Below are 13,387 nucleotides of genomic sequence, written 5' to 3'. Positions count from 1 at the left end.
TTTTCCTTTAATCAGACTGTAGTGTGAATGTACCATTCTAGGCCTGCTGCCACCTTCAGAAAAACAAACAGAACCCAGAACCCCCCCCCGCCCCCCCCCATTCATATCTTCTGTAAACTAGAAGATGCCAAACATCAGATTAATCCAGCTAGAGGTCCATGTTCACTGCAACTATGTATTAAAGCCAATGACAGAAATACACATTTGGTGATAAGATTAAGCTTTTTAAACAAATCCTTCTGAAGTAGGCCAGGTAAAACATACTTTAATATGCTCTATTTATTCCTAGTGTTAACATAAAGAGTATTGCAACTACCTAACACACAGTAGTTTTAATTTCAGTGAGAAGAAACCAAACTCAGGAGACCAAAAAAAAAGACTTAAGAAATTTGAATTCATCTGCCTTAAAGCATGATGCACATCTTTTTTCCTTACCATATACGAACTGATTATCATTTCTTTTTTTCCCGTTGCAAGAAAATTCAAGGTTTATTTCTATTTTTTTCTAACCCCTAATACCTGCTTACAGTGACACTGCAGTAACAAGTCAGCAGAAGAGTAGCTACAGTGTTATAAAGCAATGGTGTCATGGTTTCTGCGCTATTAGGGAGGGGAAACAAAGTAAATGAAGTCTGCAGTGTCTTGCTGAGTGACAGCACCCACCCATGATTACCTGTATGCTGTCTTCTCCACCTTAGTATTTTTACCTTGCAAGAATGTTTCTGTGATCTAATCATTGGACAACTTACCTGGAAGAGTGGAGCAGAGGACAGACTGAAACCATCAGAACCAGGCTGTTTTACTAGAGGAAAAGCATCTGTGTGGCCAGCTGTTTAATGTAGCATGAAACTTCAGGGTTCCAGAGGCTCTTGCTTGTGTCTCAGGTTGAGTTTTATCCTAAAGGGAGCAAATTTAGTATTTACAGGTTCACTTGGAAATCAATAATCTAAAAATGCCCGCTAACATGTCTGTTTACATACCAGGATCTTGAATCTGTACACGAGTGCGGGTGGGTCAGCCAGACACCTGTGTTCCCGATAGTCTGCCTGTACTTGGGCACGCACCCATCGGCACCAGTGCCGAGGAACACCTCGATGGTGCAGCTGAAGGAGTCACTGAGGTTCTGAACAGGATCCACCACCACTTGGCCACAGATTTCGGATTCTAGCAAAACAGATTGATGCATTTTACATTTTGCTAGTCAATTTTAAATTAAATTAAAGCAAGTTATTACCAAGCCATTGGTAATTAAATTAAAGCAAGTTATTACCAAGCCATTCAAGTTATTACCAAGACTGTGGTTCTCAGGACAGAAATTACCTAGGTTTAAGAGTATTTCCATTTGCACTTGAAGACAGTGCGCTCCATGACTGCTACTACTGATTTCTCATAGGCCTCAGTCTTTTTTTTTTTCTGTTGCAATTCATACTGATGGGGTTCTTACAGTGCAGCTCTTTTCCAAGTAAGCTTTTCCCTTCTCTTCGCTAGAGGGCAACCCATATTCATGTATAAGAAACTACCCACTGATAGCAATATATCAAGCAAAATAAAGTTATTAACAAACTTACTGGGTTCTTAATGGGTTTTAGACCAGTAGCTCAAATAAGGGACCAATTAAAGACAAAGTTATTTCTGATCTAATACTGCCTTTACCAGGAGTTTCCTTAGAAGTCGTTACCAGCTCCAGTTGGTGAGTGCTGTATGTGAGAGCACTGTACCCTGGGCCAGAACTCAAAAAAAAATTAAAAAAAATCGAGACAGAGTGAGCAGCTTGGCTGAAATCAGAGGCAGGTATTGTGCACCTAGTCTGCATTGGGAATAGCTGCAGGATTGAGTCCTGAGGAGTCTCAGGTATACAACACACCTGACTAGAACAACTGAAGGAAAGGACTGAAATTACTCATCCCTCTCAAAACAGGACAAGTTCTAGAGTAGGCAGCTTTAAAGCAAAACCACCAGAGTGAAGGTAATGTGTGATTATATAATAGCTGAGCAAGAGTTTTCAGAACTGTGGTTTCATTTATAGGCACCTGAATTCTTCACCTCCCTTTGGAATGCTTTTCCTCTTAGAGCCCATAAACAGAACCAAAGCCTGTTGCAATTACACTGATTTAAAATAATATTTTAGTGTTTCTGTATTTTACTTTTCTGCCATGGAAATATGTTAAAAATATGTTAAAAAATGACAATTCCCCTTGCTTCTCTAGATTGAAGTTAGAGTGCAAACTCACAGCAAAATCAGAGATAAAACTCCACTGCTGCACAGGCTGCTGGAAGGTTGCCTCGCTTCGCAACAGTGTAAATGGGAGGCCAGGGTGGTCAGCAGACATCACTACTGATGGCAGAACAGAACACTGATATTCCTGAAAGAAAAAAAAAAAAAAAGGCAAACTGTAATTTGCCAAATTACTACTAGTAATTGGAATGGTAGCATGATAGAACATCTGGCATGGTGTAAAATCAGTATGTAAAAGCAAAGAACTGAGAGTGGAAAAGAAATCCACTTTCTGATGAGAGGCAAGGAGTGCTTACCTGCATAGAAACCACCCACCATAATGCAGCTCTGTGCATTGTGAAGAACAACAACTCTTGCACAGGTTTTGTTATTTTCTTAATCAAATACCATGTGCACGGTTATTTCACATACAACCATAGTAAGATTTTTTTTGTGTCTCCACAAAACTCTATAAATACATGAAATCAGGAAAGGATCTAGTGAAGAGGATATTTTTTCATAATCTTAGAACTAGACTTTTACAAAAATGATTTTTAATTACATAGTTAGAAATGCAACATTAGTTCACTACCTTGCACATAACAAAGAAAATCCCGTAGGGTCAATCTAATTTCTTCACCTGAATAGCGAGTGAATCATTTACCATGTCTATTTTGTTAACCACTTCTCTGTTCTTCAGTACCTGTAGTTAAATCCCATTTCCATATGCACACACTCGTTAATTAACTATCCCTTCAATGATACATGCTGCAGTACTACTTATTACAATTCCTTGTTATTTTGGCAGCAAATCTGATCATCTATCACATACATATTCAAAAAGAAAATTTTGCCTTCAGCTTGATTAACTTGAGTGTCTCTGAAGACTTATCTGTCTCTTGCCAGTGTGTCATCAATTTTCAGGACTGAACAGAGAAACTCTCATTAATGCAACTGATTTCCTTGGCATCCAGCAGCTATAACCGCTCCTTAAATTTAATTTAGCAGCAAGCAAGTTGATCAACATATTTAAGCAGCACTGCAAAATTGCAGGCAGCCAAAATATTCCCAAAGGCTGATCAGGAAAATGTCTTTTCATTGGGACTGAGAAACAAAAAGGTTTTACAGACAGTCACCAGATCTTGGGTATTTTGGATCAACATTGGAAAATTCTTGGAAGGTCACACTGGTGGTGCCTTCCCAGAAGTCCTCTCTACAGTAACTGAGAGACCCTAGGATCTCACATACATCAGTTCTCACAGATAAATAAAGGTTCCTCAGCTAACGTACTGATAAAATCGCTGCAGGGCAACTGTGGATTTAAATTCAGTTTTATTGCAGGGTAACAAAGTGCTTTCACAGCTGTTTCTCCTAGTGTTTGCCATCAATTAAGATGCAAGTAAATTAATGAACGTTTTACCCACATCCATCCCGCAGTTTCCATCAGCAAGTCTTAGCTAAACTGCCCTTGCCCCATACACCTGGTAAATCCACATCCGATATCATTTACTTAACTTTTCCACCCCACAGGTACACTGAAGATAAGTAAGAGTGAATGCCAGATATCCCAATTTCTTGCTCACGTTTTAAAAAAAACTGAGCAACATTTTTATGAGAAACTCACCCTCTGCTGATACTGGTTCTGTTTTTCTGGAGTGCACAGTGACAGAAGCTGCTTCAGACAGATCTGTTCCAGTCCTCTGGACATGAATATCCACATAACCAGCACTTCCATCTGCTTGATACTCAGTGTTACCAAAGTAACAAGTAGGTTCTAAATAGAGACAGAAATGAATATATTTTTAAAGGAGACTCTTTTTGTCCGTTCTTGTGCACATTTACACATACTGCTCAAACTCTGCAGTCTGACTTTTAATTCATTAATGGCTACAAGAACAATTAATGTTACCAATTTCCACTGCAAATCCCAGTGATATCTACTGCCCACCTACAGAAATATTATGCACCTTCTTATCACATAGTGTAAATTTTTTTTATCCTTTAAAAAACAAACAAAACTCTCACTGAATTAAATAAATGAAGTGTTATATATGTTTTTCATCTTATCTGCAACTGACAACGATCTTCCACATCTGGCTGTTTAGCCAGCTGTTTAGCCATTTGAAGTAAAACAGCCATTTCAAAAACTTTGTCCATGTAGTCTAGCACAGATACAAGATGTGAGGCAGTTCTTCCATTATATTTCTGTTATGTAGAACAATGTAGATTTTTTTATTATTTACTATTAAAGAAAATATATACACATATATACACATTCCTCCCTCTCCAAAAGATAAAGGCAAGATTTCAGTTTTCAGAGTTTAGACATTTATGATTTTAAATTATTGTCAAAGCATACATTTGACACAGATGGGGCAAATTAAAGGGTTACAAGTTGCTTTTTTTTCCTTCAGTGTGACAAACTGACTTGAGTTATTCATAGGAAATGCAAAAAGTTATTCAATACAGGTCGTGGAAAAGGCCAGTATTAAATTGGTTTAGGCAGACTGTTGTTTAGCATAAGAGATCAAACATCACAAGTCTGTCTCAAGGAGCACCAATTTAGCAGCTCTTCTGAATACTAATCAAGAAGAATGAAGAAGTGCACACTGGAGTCAGGTCATACCTGCTGCTTTTACTAAGTAACAGATAAAGCCTCCAAAATTCAATACACGGCCTCCCTTACTTCTGTCACCTAAGCAATAGCAGCCCTTGTCTTGCCAGAAGCGTTAATAGAACCTGACACATTTTTCCTGTGTTGCATTATTATTGCTCATCTGTACTAACACAACGTAAATAATCTTTCCAATATCACAGCAACATTATTTTAGCACAACAGCCAGCGTCTTCTCTAGCAGAATTGCTACAGTTACACAACCTGGCACTCAACTAATACTCTTCATTTCTATGGTATCTCTGGGGGAAATCCAACTCTGAAAAGCTTTAAGGAGGTACAACTGTTGTCTCCTACAGCTGGGGTGATGGAAGCTTAGAGAAAAGCACTGAAGTCCATAAGGCGTTTTAATTTTTGGCTACCTGGTGTTTTCTGGAGCTCAGTTGATTACTGAGCTTAGAGCCAGTCTTACAGCAGTGTTCATAACTCACTCTGCCAAGTATAGAAAAGAAAAATAGACAGGTTTTTTTGTAGAAAGTAAAGCAACTCAATGACAGAAATCCCTTGTTCTAGGAATCATGTTTTACGTTTTGGACCTGACCTTTCCAAACCAACATAAATGTTTTTGCAGATGGTATAGAACATCTAGCCAAGTTCTCCTCTGAACAGGGACAGCACTGCTTAGCTGACTGAGAATTTTATATTTGCCTTGAGGCACTGCTTCTACATGTTATATATACACACACACACATATAAATATACAAACACATACATACATACATAAAATACATACATGTATTTTTAAATAAGGACTTAAATGCTTGCTAGCATGATCCAAAAGGGAGTTTCTCAATCTTACTGTACTGTTAAGTGAAAAATACTAAGCAAATACTTTTATTTCCAACACATGTACATGAAAATAAGATTTAAAAAGCATCTAATTCTTTTTTTTTAATCACTCAAATGAACATTTTCCGTGTAAATATAGTACAACTCAAGAGAACTTTCCCTTAGGTAACTGTGACTTGTCGAATATTCAACAGCATTTTCTGTGTCTTCAGAGTACTTAGTGTCCAATTTAGATACACATACTCTTCAAAAAACAGGAAAAAAGCCATCATCCATGGGCTACTGAAAGCACACATCCAGCCCTCAAGGATGATGCTACTTGGCATTTCATAAGTCTGAAATTTAATCCGTTTGTATTATGTGAGCTCAAAGATGACCTCAGTACCCTTCACATTGTACCTAGGAAATATTTTAAAAATATGTAACTTATTTTGGTTTTCAAAAGCTAACCCAAATAAATAAACAAATAAAATAAAAAGGGAAGCAGCCCAAACTTGTTTTTGAAGCTCGCAAATTAAAAATGAAAAGCAGATCATTTATGTATTTACTTCTTCTCTTTCTCCTTTAGGACAGTTAGTAAAGAAATCATTAGGTTAATTATCAAAGATTTAACTAAGAAAGCAGAATGGCATCTGACCTGAATGATAAATTTTAGTGAACAATAGAGAGCTCAAGTCATGAAATGCCATTAACTATTCATTTAAAATCAATTTTCCTTCATTAAAAATAAAAGGCTCCGTCTTGTTTCTCCTGCAAATCTCTCCCCCTATTTTTTTTTAAATTTCTTTTTACCTGTGGTCCTGAAACCTGTTCTTACCATGATGTCACTTAAACACAAAAGCAGAGTTAATACGCATTTCCACTTGCTTGTAAAAATCACAAGCGTTTTGCACCTCTCTCTTTAAAGCCTTTTACTGAACAACTGGACTGTTCGTTCAGCCAGACACAGACAGCGTGCTCCCATGTTACAGGCAAATGATACATAACTCAGTTTACTAGTTTAGGATCAAGGGTGTGCTACAAAACCTTCAGTGACAACAAAATCTTAGGACCCTTTTCTATATGAAGTCTGTTCATTTTAAATAATCCCTAGTTATATGTTTCCCAAACCATACTTGATCATACCTTTTGATCAATGCCTTCCTCCTTATGCACAAATCACATCAGACTCTAGTAGAAGTGGTGAAAATGTGAATCCTTCAGAAGTAAAATGGGCATAATTCTTCTATGACTGTAATTTGAGAGGTGAAAAACAGGTCAATGTACACTGAAATTTTTCATGTGTTTCACAGAAAAAAAGTCACTGTATCATGTGCTTTATTTTCCAGTGTAAGGACATTATGCAGAACCATTTCTTTAAAAATGTAGTAATATAGGGAGGGCCCTTCTCAGAGGGATACCCAAACACATGAAAAAAACAAACAACCCTGAAACAGTAAAACTAGGAAACTGCTTTCCCCTCCATCCACACACACACACAGCACTGTGGATACCAGTGATCTAACCAGCTTTATGAAACTCGTGAGACATCTCAACAGAACAGCTAGCAAGACAACAATATTTCCATTCCCAACTCTGCTCTGGTATCAGACTTTCAGAATGGGAATAGTAAGTAAAATAACGTAAAATTTTAATATCTGTATTTATTTCACCTTACTGTACATTATTTTTACTGACTGAATGGATTTTCTGAATCATGCATGACTTGTGAACCACTCTGTGTAAATACTGAAATTGCACCAACAGAAAATCTGCACCAACTGCTTTCTTTGATGACAACTATATGGCTTTCCCTCTTGCTGTAAAGCTTCATGCAAGTAAAAACTTCGTCTCTCCAATTCTTTCTTTTTCTCCTCAGAACTTTCTCCTCTCCTTGTTGTTAGAGGCATCACCATACACTTCATCAAGACTAATTTGACCAAGGACTGTGCAAGTACTGGCACGTCGCATCCTGTATCAGAACTGTGCTCAGCTTCTTTTCAGTGGGAAAGAAGCACTTTCAGGCTTACTATTGCCTATTCCTTATCTGAATCTAGCAATTAATTCAAGTTTTGTGCGTATACTTTGACTATTAGCATACTGCACTTAAAGGAGCTTTATCTTGACATACTGAGAATCAATGTGCATGTCAAATTAGCCTCTAGTAACTCTACTTTTCAGCTTCACCTGATGGTTTCAAAATTATTTCTAATAATATATAATATAATAATAAATATAATATAATAATAAATATAATATAATAATATAATAATAAATATAACTAATACTATACCTGTGGAAACTACTGTAATCACAGGCTGTGCTGCAGGAATGTGAATCTAGTCCTTGCAGATCTACTTCAGAGTAACAAAGCTACTTCTATACCTGTAATGAAAATAAAATCTAATCCTCAACCCCTTCTGAAGCAACAAAACAGTAAAAGCCAAAATGAATGATTTATATTTACACTGTATATTAAAAATAGTTCATGCCTGTCCTGTCAGTTGTTATAAGGAATAAGTGAAACCTAGACAGTTTCAGATATTTTAAAAACAAAACCACAAAGAGAATATTTATCAGTAAAGGTTCTAAAGATGAAAATCCCAGCAAAACAAACATGCTTCTTTGTACTCACCATCATCTACGTCAACCAAGATTACTTCAGTGCTCGGGAATTCAGTGCCAACTTGGCCTCCTAGTGGCATGCTCAGAGAAATATTGAAGGTCTCATCTTCCTCATAAAGGGATTCATCAATAATGATAATATGACAGCTTTTCTCAGTCTCATTCTTATTAAAATGAACAACACTGGAATGACCTTCAGGATGTGAGACGCAGTCAAAAGAAGACAAGACGGTAGATGGTACGGTACCATTAGCTGAACTTATGAGGAGAGAAATTAAATGACTTACAGGGTGTCATGACATTAAAGAAGCAGAAGAAAAATAGCCCTTTAAATGAAACAAATTGAAAAGAACATTTTATACTGGAACTGACTAACGAATACGCATTATTAACAAGTTAAACACAAACAATTCTTCCTATTCATTTATGGTTACACTTTTTCCAGTAGAAAAGTGACTTGCGAGATTCTTACTATCATCTGTCGCCCTCATGAAACCTATCCTGCTCCTGATTTCCTATTCTCTCCAGTTATCCTGACTCATCTTTTCTGTAGGGCTTTACTTCAATCGTGTTAGCGAAGTGAGTAAAATAACTAAAAAAAAAGCTCTCAAAAATATACTTTGATCTAAATCATTTAGAGTACAGTCCCACCAGCAGTTCAACAGTCACAACATAAGGCAATTTTGTGGAGGAAGAAGGAAACAATGCAAGAACAGCTTTTCCTTTTCATTTCTACGCACCATCCTTTCATGGACCAGAATGCATAGGAAAGTCTCTGGGACTTCAGGATGAGCTCATCCTGCACTAACAAAGTGAATTTGTACTTCACTTTTACCTCATTGTGCAATTCCTACAAGGAATAAATAAATAAATAAATAAATCACTCCATCTTACTTATGCTGCATTTGCTTGAAATACTTCTTCGAAAAATATAAGGCTAATACACAACATAAACCTAGGTCAAAAGGGCTATAAGGACAAAAAGCTTTAGCTAACTTGGTAAGAGTTTCTGTGCCTCAATGCACAAAAAAAGGGGGAAAATGTGGCTGAGCCCTTGTAAGTCACTGATGAAGGAACAAATGACAGAATCCCTGACTCTCTGCTGGCCACTCAGGTTGACTCTTATAGGTAAAGGTAAAAGAGAAACAGAAGACATCAGAAGGATTTTTTTCAACCAGAAGTTTAAGTAAGTCACAGAACTAAGGATGACTTCCCATTATCCTTGCCCATGAAGCATACATAATGATTGTATCCTCTAAACAGTCTTTTTTCCTCCTCTAACAATCACTGCAGGGACAGGCGCTTTCTCTTCTGCAAGAAAAAGCTGCAGGCAATAAAATGGTGTTTCTTCCAAAAATACACATACATGCATGTGTGCACACGCACACACACACTTACATTTTGGTCTTTAAAATATTCTTTAAGCAGAGAACTAGACAAATTAAAACAACATGCAAGTTCCCTGCAAAAATCACTTGTTCCAACTACTGAAGTTACTGGAAATACCTGCTAACAGGTGGATGTTTCCCAGCTAGATAACATACCTCGGAGTGCAGAACAGATGACCAGCAATTTTTGAATGACATCACCAGGTCTTCTAAGAGGAATTAGCAGTCCACCTACATCTTCCTCTACTCTGTATGCCAGCTGAAGAATATATGCTGTAGATACTGAGAAGAAAAACAAGATGAGAAGAGGGGGGATTCAGGCTGAACACCTGCATGACATTACATACAGAGTAAGAAGGTAGCCAGAGAAGTGCTTCAATAAAGGATACAAATTCCTTGTTCAGCTAGTTGAAGCTTTAAGACAGGATGGAACAACAGAACAAAGACAGATGAGGTACTTACAGGGCTTGCAAGTGATCAGTACTGCACCGAATCACAAATTTTCAGGATCCACAATTTCCACTATTACTAATGCTGGAATCTCAAAGGCAGCCATAACTGGGTCAGACAAAACAATCTGGAATGTTTCAGATGCTTCATGTTCATTGTCTACAAATACCCTCACTCGCCAGGTAGCAGAAGCCTGTCCTAGATCGAACTGGACCTGTTTCTGAGGCTTCCCCTTGAAGTCTTTACATTAACTGCTGTACCATTTTTGGTTCCAATACCTGAGTAAAAATTCAGAGGAACTACTCTCCACATATTTTAATAAAATTAAAACAATAAACAATTTTTAAATGCTCATTTGGTAGTTAGTCACCTTGAAAAAATAAAAAGACAGTTACACAACACTTTTCACTGACACTGTTGCATAGCTCATTAAAAATAAATAAATGAGGGTAGGGTCCTGCTAATGTGTGTGTGAGGAATTGTATTTACATTAATAATTCCATTGACTTCACCTTGAAAATTATACAAACATCAAAAAAGTTAACACATGAGGATATTTATCAAATATAACTTAAGAGAAATATTCAACAGAGCCAATTTTCCCATTTGTATAAAAATATCTGGATTGAGTTTTCCAGCTATGCCTTCAGAAAAGCTATAACAGCCTTTTAAGACAATTATTCATGACATTTAGGGTGTTCAGCGTTTCGTTGAAAGTGTAACTTAGTCATGTACATTTAAAAACAAACAAACATCACACCATTATATTTACTACTTTGTGCTGAAAGTCTCAAGTTACTGCTCTGTATCTGTGCCTTGCTCATACACACTTAAAGTTTGTGAAGTTCTTTCATCGCTGTTACCTATGCACTAAATAAACCCTAAAGACTTGTCTCATCTGTCCAAATCTTGCTTGGATGCTCTCTTAGCTAGATTAGTAAATAACTAATGGAATTGCAGCTCAGTGAGACAGAATAATGCTCTCAGGGTTTACTGTGTCCACTACGCTATGCAAATTTGCCTTTTCTCTCCTACCCCCACTTTTTCTTCCTCATTTAACTCTAAAATGCAGTAACTTGTCAGATTTCTCTCATCTCTGCTGGGATATTATCCAAGCAGAATCTTTTCACTGTCCAGGTTTACAAGACTGCACATTCTCACCTTAACAAAAATCAGAGAGGTTTGTGGCACAGAGATTCTAGAGTCAGAGATGAATACATTTAGTTCAAAGTAAAGCAGCAGATGATGATTTAACTCAAAGTAGGCTTTTCTTGTTATTTGGATCAGAAAGTTTCTGTTGTAGCATGAGTTCATAAAATAATGTTAAAGCATTAAGGTTTTGTAGAGCAAAAACATAATACTCAAACTGGAACATGCTTTATTGTGAACTTGCATGCAGGATGCTACAACTGATGCAAGGTTTCTTTCAGCTTTTGTTACTTAATGCAGTAAAAACACTCAATGTTATGATTATTTTAAATTATTTTTTTTTTAAAGTGAAGCTGTACAATGCTTGAAAAAATGTCGTGGAAAGGACTCAGTAAAAGATTTTTTAATGCAAAGTGTTTTTACAAAATTTTAATCTTGCATAGCTTTATAGCTAGGCTTCTTGTTTGTTTTAATCAAAGGTGCACACATATTGGCAGAATCCAACTGTGGATGTAATGAAGCAAAGATCTGTAACTCACCATGGGGTTTTGAAATTAATTACCACCTTTGGGTTTCAATCCAGCATTAGTTCACATATATGAGCATTTTTTTATTGAGGTTCAACAGCAGCAATTATGACACACTTTATTTACCTCCGCAGCTGAGAATAATTAATCCCTCTCAAATCAATGGCCTACATGATTGGGGGAGAACCTGATGGCTTGTGAAGAGCTTCTGAAGGCAGTGGGGTATGAAATCATTCCTAAAATAGAACTTGCAGTTTCTCTAGTATATAACTACTTAGTCTTTAAACGTCTGATTTAATATGCAGATAATATCCTGATATATTTGTGTTGAGCAAAGCAAATATTGTGAAGTGTGGGTTTAAATGATAAAATACTTAAAACCTTAAACCCTTTTTTTGTTAACTTGTTTTTAAATCAGGGAGAAAAAAAAAAAAAAAAAAAAAAAAAAAAACTTTCTGCTCAGTGCTTCTCAGATTCCTTGATGCAAAGATTTCTCTGATTTCTATTTTACTTTGCAGAGCTGTCACAAGTGGGTACTCTGCTATCCCATGACAGCACACTCATAACTTGTGTACTTCACGCCTGATATGTCTCTTAGCAGATAACCCTTTGAGAATATCTAGCAGCTTTCAGATTTTCTTGTCACTCAAAGACCAGCCTAACACTGCCCTTGTAAAATGTGGAGTTGTAACTCACTTCACAAGTTGGTTCTGCAAGCAGAGACCGTCTACTTCAAGATATCTAGGACAAATAACTTTTTTATCAACTAAAGTTAACATGAAATGTATCTTCCTGCCAAAATACAAGAAAATGTCATTTTCCAGGACTGAATGGGCACAGATCAGGAGACAGAGCATCCTGATTTTTGTTGTTTCACAACTGACTTCAGGAAAAAAGCACTGGATAAACAGCAGAAAAAACACTGGATAAACAGCAGAAGCTTATTTACTGTTTTGTTCTTATTTCTACTGATAAATACTCACTTAGATTTCTGGGTGGCAGCATTGGAAAATGAAACACAGAGACACATCTGAGCAATAAATATCTATATCATTGTTATTCTCATTCTTTTGCATTTATTATATATAAACAGAGGAACAAGCAACTGTGGAACAGCTCCTTAGCAGCCGCCTTTCCTCTGCAAGAAATTTCAAACATTAAAGATTTACTTACTGATAAAAGAGGTTTCTCCCAGATATCCTCTGCATCTTATGGTCACTTCCAGAAATTTCTAGTTCTCATCCACGATGCAGTACTCCCTCTCCAGTGAAATCCAAGCTCAGTTCAGTAAAAATGGCTGACTCTTTAACACATTCCCCCCTATGTAAAAGCAAACGCGTCCTGAATATTACTTACAGTTAGCAAAATGCAACTAAAATTCCCTTAGATCATAGCTTAAATACATTTATATTTACATCAGGACAAAACCAATCTCCTTTTTCACCCGAGGATACGAGAGCAAGATGTGCATCACATGAACCACAATGCCTCAATTCTCCCAGAACTTCCATAGGAAACTGGCACACATCTTCCACATGATGGGGGCTAGCTCAGGGGTCACAGCCTCTGCCTTAGCACACCAGCTCCCTAA

General features: G+C 36.9%; 1 long non-coding RNA gene across 1 annotated transcript in view; it reads right to left on the bottom strand.

The window, feature by feature from the left end:
- Positions 1–9,824: 9,824 nt before the first annotated feature.
- LOC118167048 overlaps positions 9,825–13,387 on the bottom strand; it is a 60,293-nt gene continuing 56,730 nt past the window's right edge. The window contains exons 3-4 of the long non-coding RNA XR_004750903.1: positions 12,970–13,116; positions 9,825–9,952 (exon numbers count right to left, since the gene is read on the bottom strand). This is a non-coding gene — a long non-coding RNA (uncharacterized LOC118167048). The remainder of the gene's footprint in view (positions 9,953–12,969; positions 13,117–13,387) is intronic.

This window comes from Oxyura jamaicensis, chromosome 4 (genome assembly GCF_011077185.1).
Source record: "Oxyura jamaicensis isolate SHBP4307 breed ruddy duck chromosome 4, BPBGC_Ojam_1.0, whole genome shotgun sequence".
Classification (NCBI taxonomy): domain Eukaryota; kingdom Metazoa; phylum Chordata; class Aves; order Anseriformes; family Anatidae; genus Oxyura; species Oxyura jamaicensis.
This window is presented reverse-complemented; position numbering and strand designations above follow the sequence as displayed.